This window comes from Chiloscyllium plagiosum, chromosome 24 (assembly GCF_004010195.1).
Source record: "Chiloscyllium plagiosum isolate BGI_BamShark_2017 chromosome 24, ASM401019v2, whole genome shotgun sequence".
Taxonomy (NCBI): domain Eukaryota; kingdom Metazoa; phylum Chordata; class Chondrichthyes; order Orectolobiformes; family Hemiscylliidae; genus Chiloscyllium; species Chiloscyllium plagiosum.
This window is the reverse complement of record NC_057733.1, coordinates 20,776,698-20,786,884: the sequence shown is the minus strand read 5'-3', so window position 1 is coordinate 20,786,884 and position 10,187 is coordinate 20,776,698.

Genomic DNA, 10,187 nt, shown 5'->3' with positions numbered 1-10,187 from the left:
ATCTGGAATTTTATGTTCCTGTTCACTGGTATGCGTATCGGCTGAGTTTAAAGTAAAAGGGCAGCTGTGATCAATTTGGACATAGACCAACTGCAATCAAATCCACACCATTTGGCAAACCCATTCTACAAAGAATTCGTCAGTGACATTATCACTGTCAACTACTGTTTGAAATTGTACACTTAATGATATGTGTCCAACCATTAGATTTGGAGGTGCAAAAGATTAAAATTGTCTTCCACTTGCACCACTGCAAATATGCTTCTGTTTTGGATTTTGCAATACACACCCTTTTTTGCAACATGACCGATTGCATATTGAAATATCTCATGGTCAGTCTACCTCTAAGAGACATGCTCTAGGTGTCACCAATATATCATAGCATGTGGCATGAGGTATGCCATTCTACTAACAACACGCCTCTCCTTTGTAAACTGATTGCTTGATCTCAGCCTAAACTCTTATGCACCGAGGAATTAAATGCTCGTGTATAATAGTTATAATAAGTATCTATTGGCTGCTTCAATATCACAATATCACAATAGTCACACCCTGTTTCTTATACTAAAGGAAGTAACAGGCTTTACTGCATTAGGTAAGCATCCTGTTCGAGGCAAAATGCACACTATCTGGGCATCTCCTTTGCAGCACATTACAAACTGATAGAAATTGCTAGTAGGAAGTGGGGGGGATGGGGATAAATGTTGCATTGAGGAAACTGTTTGGCAAATGGAGCAATCACAATGCAGGACATGGATTTCAAACTTTACATGCTGACCTTGACTGCAGTTGTGAGGTTATTGGACATTTTGTGGCACGGAATCAGGCAATATTTCCTCTTAGCTTCATAGCCACTGTCAACCTAACATTTACTAGGCCATCCTTTTAAGGTGTTCTACTTGCAAAGTTACACATACAGAAGTAGTACTGCCCACTCAAGTGAATTGCCGCATAGTATCCAGGGATGTGCAGCCTTAGCTGGGTTAGCCAAGGTATAGGTTTACAGAGGCTAAGGCTGTGTGGAATGGTCTGCGGAGCGTTGGTACCGAATCGGTGAGCTTCTTACCGCACAACAGGGATTCTATGAATAGGTTGCACACAACAAAAAAAGAAAGCATTAGAAGCTCCTGGCATTAACTGCTGCCACAGCTGTCTGCCTTCTGAGAGTTTGTCTGAAGGGCTTGGTGGCCTATTGACGGCAGATGACATCTCGACTTCTCTGCATCTTGTTGATTAAGACGCCCAGTGCTGGGTTGAAAACTCTTGGAGCCCTCTGTTTATTTTAATGCTGTATATAATACAATGAAGATGTTTGACCGTGACATTCAAATTATTTGTCTGGTCACTAACATTTTACACAGTTCAGCAACATTACATCATTGGTGTGAGACACTCAGTCCAGCCATGGGTGTGTCCACTTGTAGGAATATTGCTGCTCAACTCTCCTACTGATGTTCGTAAAACAGTATAAGTTTTATATCTGAATAAGATAGAACAACTTGTTTAAAATGTAACACAAGGCATTGGATACAATATTGATATTAATAAACTTTAGGTTAGATTTGTGATGCCATCTAAACTTCTTTACCAAATTACACACATTAAAGATAGTACACTTTATCTGGGGACTATGCAGTGAGTGAGAACAGTAGGCGTATTCCGTATTCTTACTCTAACCAATTCCTTCAGCCAGTTCGAACATCTGTTCCCACCAGAATGCATCTCCCCTTTAAATTATGCAGGCTCCCTTTGAGTGCTCCAAATGCAAAGTGCTACAGATTCTGGAAATTTGGGACAAAAGCAGAAAGTGCTAGAAGCACTCAGCAGGACTAGCAAGATCTGGAGCGATAAACAGACTTAACATTTCAAGTCAATATTCTTGTGTCAGCTGTCTGAGGTTTACCCGTGCTCAGGTGCAATCGCTCAATAGCATGTTAATGTTGGTTGCATGTGGCAAACATTCAAATCAGGAGGCAGCATGAGGTCTGCATGCTGTATGACTGAGAAACAACAGGCCAGGTTAATCTTGCAATGCAATTTCTGTGCCTGTTCCTATGCCTTATTGAAATTCGTGGCCTGAATGTCAGCATCTGTAAGTGGCTTTACCTCCCTCTCCTCTGTCAGGTTTACTTGTTCTAGGAATTCTGCAATAGTTATTCAACTCACATCCAGCTCCTGACCCTAAAGCAATGAAAGATGAATTACTTTATTAATAATGACGTTATTTACAGAAGCAGATGCACAAAACACTCACTATGAATTAGAGGAAGGTAACACCTGCCATGTTACATGTACTCACTCCAAAAAGCATGAATGAAAGGCAGGAGAAACAATTGAAATTAAGAAAGATGGGGTGTAGAAGATTAGTTAATAAATCTAACCTGAACAGTGACTACAACAAAAAGTGATAAGTCAAAGCATGAAGACGATGCTCAAATCATTAATGAAAGTGCAAGTTTATTAAGCACAACCAAAATAATATGTGACTTAAGTAAAATGTAAATAGAATTGACCAACCGTGGGAAACTCAGAAAGAGGTTAAAAAGTAATACTGAACATCTGAAGGCAAATGTCAGAGAAAGTACGTCACTGAGATACAGGCCCAGAAAAAAAAACAAATCAAAGACTACCAAGATAACAGTGAGGCTGTTACACATCACTGATCCGATGGTATTTCATATTTGTATTCTATTAAAAGGATTTGCAGAGAGGATTTGGGTAAAACAGTAAGTGTGATTCTGGGATAAAACAATGAAGATGGATCTGGGATAAAACAGCACATGTGGACCTGGGATAAAACAGCGCATGTGGATCTGGGATAAAACAGTGAGTGTGGACTTGCGATAAAACAGTAAGAGTAGACTGGAATTAAAAACAGTGAATGTGAGAGTGAACCTGGGAAAAAACAGTGAGCATATAAATTGGTATAAAACTGCCATATTTTTCATATTCTTGTACAACACAGAATTTAGATAAAGTCTGTAATATGTTGAATGGCTTAGGATGTGGAATTGTTGAATACATGCATGTGATTAGGCTCATGAGTCATGAAAGATTAGTAAATTAAGGAGAAAGGTCTTTTCGCAGAGAGTGGTAAAAATGTAGAATGGGGTTTGTCAGGGGCCTGGCTGATATGGGGTTTTGGTGAGATTTGCAGCAGAATCAGATGAAATATCCAGTGAAACCCATTTCAATGTTGGCAGCATCTCACTGCATATTTTATACTTTTATCAAGTGGGGAGGTGAGTTTCTGGCTAGGCAGAGGTAAGTTGCCAGTTCAGGGAGATTATAATTTGTTAAACTCCTTATTAATGTTGCATTAATAATGTTTAGCTTCCTATCAAATGCATGAAGCCAGTTAGACATTGAGAAATCTCAAAATGGAGTCAATGTCTAACTGCTGGCTGTAAATGGCCTCTATGTTGGTCAGCATCAAACAGCACCTCAGAGCATAATCTATGGCATATATTGCTCTCCAATACTTGTCAGACTCTCCCGACCAGCATGGCATTTCTCCAGTCTACTTGCACACCATTTAGGGAGCACAGACTTGCTTTACAGAGCATGTTAGCAAACAGCATTGAAAGGCTCAAGTAAGGGCACATTGTGTGCAGGGACAGGCACTCCGCTCATGGATTGAAAGGAACAAGAACATGAAGCATGTAGTTGCAAACTGCAACAACAGATCATTTGTAGTCACTTCTTTGCCCTCATCCAATGCCAGCAGGGTCAATGTGTTTGAGGTTCAAATGTTGGTCAAAGGTTGATTGCACTATGGTATTACTAATTGCAAATCAAATATTGTTCATCTCAGAGATGCAGAGGTTAGCAACAATGACTTAAAAAAAGAGATGGATGCAGGCAAAAGCATCCCATCACTTGTGGAAAGTCCAAGGGTGTTGATGGGCCACGGGATCATTGCTGCCTCATGTCATGTAGATATGACAATGGACAGTACTGACTGCAATGACAGGTTCCATGGTTAATGTGGGTCTGGGATAAGGAGGAGGTTAGAGTGCAGCAGGCATTCCCTTTTTAATGTATTATTTTTGTCACTCAGATGGTGTGGCACCTTCACCATGGTGTACACAGGCTGCGAACAGGGCTGGGCTGGAGCAGACGATTGTGCTGCTGAAGATCAGGTTTTGTAACATGGTGTGGTCTGATAGGGCCCTCGGTATAGCCAGAGAGAGTGTGCTGCACCATCCTGATGTGTGCTGAGCTCTGTACAGCTGGAGTGCATAACAGTGATATGGTAGATGCTGGGGAGCCATGGAAAGGGAGCAGTTGTGAGGAGAATGCAGAGCTGGAGGAAGCTGTCCTTGTTGATGACAGAGCTGAGTTATGTCAGGTCTCCAGGGCAGACAGGACCCAAGAGGCACCCAGCTCCATATCTGTGAGCTGAGTACAGAAGGCCATTGTGGACTGTACACTAATTGTTGGTCATGATGACTACATTTCATTTACATTATGAGGCAAACTGCAGCATTTTTTTTCATTTATATGCACATTTGGTGGCTGTCAATAAAAACTGATATTTAGAGTTGTCCGATTGTTTGCCTGTGTTCCCATACTAACAAGACAATGGTGTCCTTGGGCACTGGGGACTGTGTAACTTTAATCACGAGACAGGATGTAGCTAAGGATGTGCTGTATAACTCAATGACAGGTAAAGGAGTACAGTGTGTAAGGCAGATGAACTTAGGGCTTGGATTGGTGCCTGGGAGTATGACATTATTGCCATCACAGAGACTTGGTTGAAGGAAGGGCATGGTGATTGGCAACTGAATGTTCCAGGATATAGACGTTTCAGACAGGACAGGGAGGGAAGTAAAAGAGGGGGTGGAGTTGCATTGTTGGTCAGGGACGGTATCATGGCTGTGCTAAAGGAGGACACTATGGCCCTCTGGGGTAGTGAGGCATTTTGGGTGGAGCTGAGAAATACAAAGGGTGCAGTTATATTGTTGGGGCTGTATTACAGACCTCCCAACAGCGAGCGTGAGGTAGAAGAACAAATAGGTAAACAGATTATGAAGAGATGTAGACGCAATGGGGTAGTGGTGATAGGAGAGTTTGACTGGGATCCCAACATTGACTGGGATACACTTAGCGACAGAGGTCTGGATGGAGTAGAATTTGTACGAAGCGTCCAGGAGAGTTTTCTAGAGCAGTATGTCAATTGGACCTGGTACTGGGGAACGAGCCAGGACAAGTGGTAGAAGTTGCGGTGGGGGATTTCTTTGGGAACAGTGACCACAATTCTGTAAGTTTTACAATACTCGTAGATAAAGAAGAGAGTGGTCCTAAGGGAAGAGTGCTAAACTGGGCCAAGGTCAATTATATCAAAATTAGGAAGGAGCTGGTAAATGTGGCTTGGTCACAGCTATTTGAAGAGAAGTCCACATTTGTGATGTGGGAGGCTTTCAAAGATAGGTTAATGGCAGTGCAGGATAGGCATGTCCCATGAAAGGCAAAGGATAGGAAGGGCAAGATTCGTGAACCGTGGATGACAGGAGAAATTGTACAACTAGCCAAGAGGAAAAGGGAAGTGTACATAAGGTCTCGGCAGCTAAGAACAAAACGGGCTCTGGAGGAGTATCAGAAGAGTAGGACAAGTCTTAAACAAGGAATTGCAGAGGGATTGAATTCAAGAGTCGTGAGGTGATGTTGCAGCTGTACAGGACCTTGGTAAGGCCACATTTGGAGTACTGTGCGCAGTTCTAGTCGCCTCACCTTAGGAAAGATGTGGAAGCTTTGGAGAGGGTGCAGAGAAGAGTTACCAGGATGTTGCCTGGAATGGAGAATAGGTCATACGAGGATAGTTTGAGAGTGCTAGGCCTTTTACTCATTGGAACGGCGAAGGATGAGGGGTGACTTGATAGAGGTTTATAAGATGATCAGGGGAATAGATAGAGTAGACAGTCAGAGACTTTTTCGCCGGGTACAACAGAGTGTTACAAGGGGACATAAATTTAAGGTGAAGAACAGAGTGTTACAAGGGGACATAAATTTAAGGTGAAGGGTGGAAGGTATAGGGTGGATGTCAGGAGTAGGTTCTTTACCCAGAGAGTGGTGGGGGCATGGAATGCGCTGCCTGTGGGAGTCAGAATCATTGGTGACCTTTAAGCGGCAATTGGATAGGTACATGGATAGGTGCTTAAGCTAGGACAAATGTTCGGCACAACATCGTGGGTCGAAGGGCCTGTTCTGTGCTGTATTGTTCTATGTTCTCTATGTTCTATTAAGGAATCAAGCGGGCTAAAAGGGGTCATGAAATAGCTTTAGCAAGCAGAATTAAGGAAAACCCAAAGCATTTTATTCTTATATAAGAAGCAAGTGGATAACTAGAGAAAGGATTGGTCCACTAAAAGATAATGAAGGAAGGCTGTGTGCCGAACCTGAGAGAATGGGTGAGATTCTGAATGATTACTTTGCATCGGTGTTCACTGAGGAGAGGAACAAGATGAATGTTGAGATTAGAGATAGAAGTTTGATTAGTCTGGATCACGTTGGCATAAGTAGGAAAGGTGTGTTGGATATGCTAGAGGTTATTAAGGTGGACAAATCTCCAGGACTGGATGGGATCTATTGCAGGTTGCTGAGGGAGGTGAGAGAGGAAATAGCTGGGGCACTGACAGATACCTTCGTAGCATCCTTAAACACAGGTGAAGTGCCAGAGGACTTGAAGGTTGCTCCTGTACAAGAAGGGTAGTAGGGATATTCTGGGTAACTACAGACCAGTGAGCCTGACGTCGGTCGTGGGGAAGTTGCTGGAGAGGGTACTGAGAGATAGGATCTATTTATATTTGGAAAGGAATGAGCTTATCGGTGATGGGCAACATGGTTTTGTGTGGGGGAGATCGTGCCTTACCAACTTGATAGAGTTCTTCGAGGAAGTGACCAAGTTGTTAGATGAAGGAAGGGCTGTTGATGTCATATGCATGGACTTTAGTAAGGCATCTGATAAGGTTCCCCATGGTAGACTAATGGAGAAAATGAAGTCACATGGTATGCAGGGTGTTCTAGCTCGGTGGATAAAGAACTGGTTGAGCAACAGGAGACAGAGAGTAGTAGTTGAAGGGAGTTTCTTGAAATGGAGAAAGGTGACCAGTGGTGTTCCACAGGGGTCAGTATTGGGGCCACTGTTGTTTGCAATATACATAAATGATCTAGAAGAGGGCACTGTTGGTATGATCAGCAAGTTTGCAGATGACACAAAGATTGGTGGAGTAGCAAAAAGCATAAGGAACTGTCAGAGAATACAGGAGGGTATAGATAGACTGGAGAGTTGGGCGGAAAAGTGGCAGATGGCTTTCAAAATCCAGACAAGTGTGAGGTGATGCATTTAGGCAAGTCTAATTCTAGAGCGAGATATACAATGAATAGAAGAGCCTTGGGAAAAGTTGATGGGCAGAGAGATCTGGGAGTGCAGGTCCATTGTACCCTGAAGGTTCCTGCACAGGTGGATAGAGTGGTCAAGAAGGCATATAGTATGCTTGTCTTTATTAGACGGGGTATTGAGTATAAGAGCTGGCAAGTCATGTTAAAATTGTACAAGACATTGGTTCAGCCGCATTTAGAATACTATGTACAGTTCTGGGTGCCATATGACCAAAAGGATGTGGACGCTCTGGAGAGGGTGTAGAGAACGTTTATGAGGATGTTGCCTGGTATGGAAGGTGCTAGCTATGAAGAGAGGTTGAGTAGGTTAGGTTTATTTTCACTAGAAAAAAAGAGATTGAGGTTTACAAAATCATGAAGGGTATAGACAGGGTGGATAGAGACAAGCTTTTCCCCAGGGTGAAGGATTCAATAACGAAAGGTCATGCTTTCAAGGTGAGAGGTGGAAAGTTTAAGGGGGATACACGCTGTAAGTACTTCACACAGAGGGTGGTGGGCGTTTGGAACGTGTTGCCAGCAGAGGCGGTAGAGGCAGGCACGGTACATTCATTTAAAATGCGTCTGGACAAATGCATGAGTAGGTGGGGAGCAGAGGGATACAGATGCTTAGGAATTGACCGACAGGTTTAGACAGTACATTTGGATCGGCTCAGGCTTGGAGGGCCGAAGGGCCTGTTCCTGAGCTGTAAATTTTCTTTGTTCTTCGTTCTTCTTTGTAAAGTGTGTGGTCGGATGGTTAAACATCGACCAAGGTGAGAGAATGATGTACAATGCACAAAAAAGTGTCAGCCATACCAATAAGTACTATGCACTATGCCTGCTGTGCCATGATGTTTCTGGTAATGGCCAAGAGCTATCTGACTGAACTTTTAAAAATAGTGCAGATGCAAGGAATGCTGATCTTTAAGGGGTATATCTGATGCCATCATAGGGGAAGGATAAGTAGCTAATAAGACACACTTGGTAAGATATGGCAAGAACTCTCATGATGAGAATCCCTCCAAAAAACTCACCCTTAGCCAATAAAAGCATAAGATTCAGCCTGGTGAGATTGCTGCGACAAGAGATGGTCACGGGAAATAGCATCGATGCTCAGGTGGAGCTATATACACAGAAGGGAAATGTAGTAGAAGGTTATGCAGAGTGAATTGAAACCAGATATTAGAGACAGTCTGTCCACACAGAGTGATAAATGTTGGGAATAACCTACTCAGCAGACTACTGGGAGTTGGGAGCCTCCAGAATACAGTTTGACTAAAATCCTGGAGCTCCCTTTCTAACAGTTATATGCGTGTGTACCAATCCCCATTGACTGCAATGGTTCAAGAAGGCAGCTCAACACCATCTTCTCCAGGTAATTAAGGGTGGGGAATCAATGCTGTCCTAACCACAGCTTAAAAATGTGTTGCTGGAAAAGCGCAGCAGGTCAGGCAGCATCAAAGGAGAAAGAGAATATGCCCAAAATGTTGATTCTCCTTCTCCTTTGATGCTGCCTGACCTGCTGCGCTTTTCCAGCAACACATTTTAAGCTCTAATCCCCAGCATCTGCAGTCCTCACTTTGTCCTAACCACAGTCAGCATTGAATATCTGATGAATAAGTTTCAGTAAACCTTTTCTCACCTTTGGAGCTTTGTCTCCTTTGTCTCCAAATCTGATTTTCAACTGGTCCTACGTTAATTCTGTTAAATCTCCCTTGTTTATCAGTGATAAAAATGTCACCTACATTATTCCTGAGTGTAAATTCTACACATTTCACTTAAAGGGATTGCAGTTGGTCTAACCAAACTGGACCTTTTGTCTCTTGTGTCACTATGGTTATGAGGCCAGCAGTAGCCCTGAATTAGACAGAGGTGCTGAAAGGTAAATGAGGCATGTTTTTCCTACAGACAAATTGCGGATCCAACTGAAGCAGTGTTTTTCTCTCTGCCTTCACAGAGCCATAGTATGAAATCAAAACGAGCTGGAAATGCTGTTTAGGCCTGGCAGAATCTGTGCAGAGAGGAAATGTCAATGATTGGAATTTCATGGATCCCCTGCTAATGGGTTTGATTAAATGCTGTGTTTGTTCCTGTCCCTAACCTGTTTCCATTTTAATAAGGGCATTGGAAGAGTTGGGCCTGACCTTATACCTCTTGATGCCTTTAACAGGTTAATTATTGAGCACCTTATTGCTTTGTCCCACCCTCACCACCACTTTACCGAGAATAAAATGAAAACACAGTGGATGCTGGAAATCTGAAACAAATGCAGACTATGCTGGAGAAGCTCAGAAGGTCTGGCACTGGCTGTGGAGAGAAAGTAGAGTTAAGTTTCAAGTCTGATATGATGAATTAGTTTAAAATGAAAGTCATATCAAGACTTGAAAGGTTAACTCTATTTCTCTCTATGATTTTACCTTGGGCTGGAGGAGGCCCAAGCTAAGTGGCAGCACAGAAGCAGGCTGGTGTCAAGTAAGTGTCAATATTGGGCATCATATGTGCCCATCAGAGACAAACCACCCTGCAAAGTCATTTTAACTCTAACTGTTCCAGGTCTCTAACGTCTTGTCCCTCAATGCCCTTAACTGCACTCACAGGGATCTTCCAGTCAGATCTTTCCAATAACTCAGACTTAACCTCCAACTCAGCCTCTATCAGCTCCTCCTCTTTGGGACTGCCTATACTTCCAGCAGCGACCACTCAGAATTATTGTCCTCAACAAAGACTGCGTACTCAAACTACTGGATCTGTGCCTCACAATACGCTTCACATTCAACAACCAAATATATGAACAAATCAACGGCACC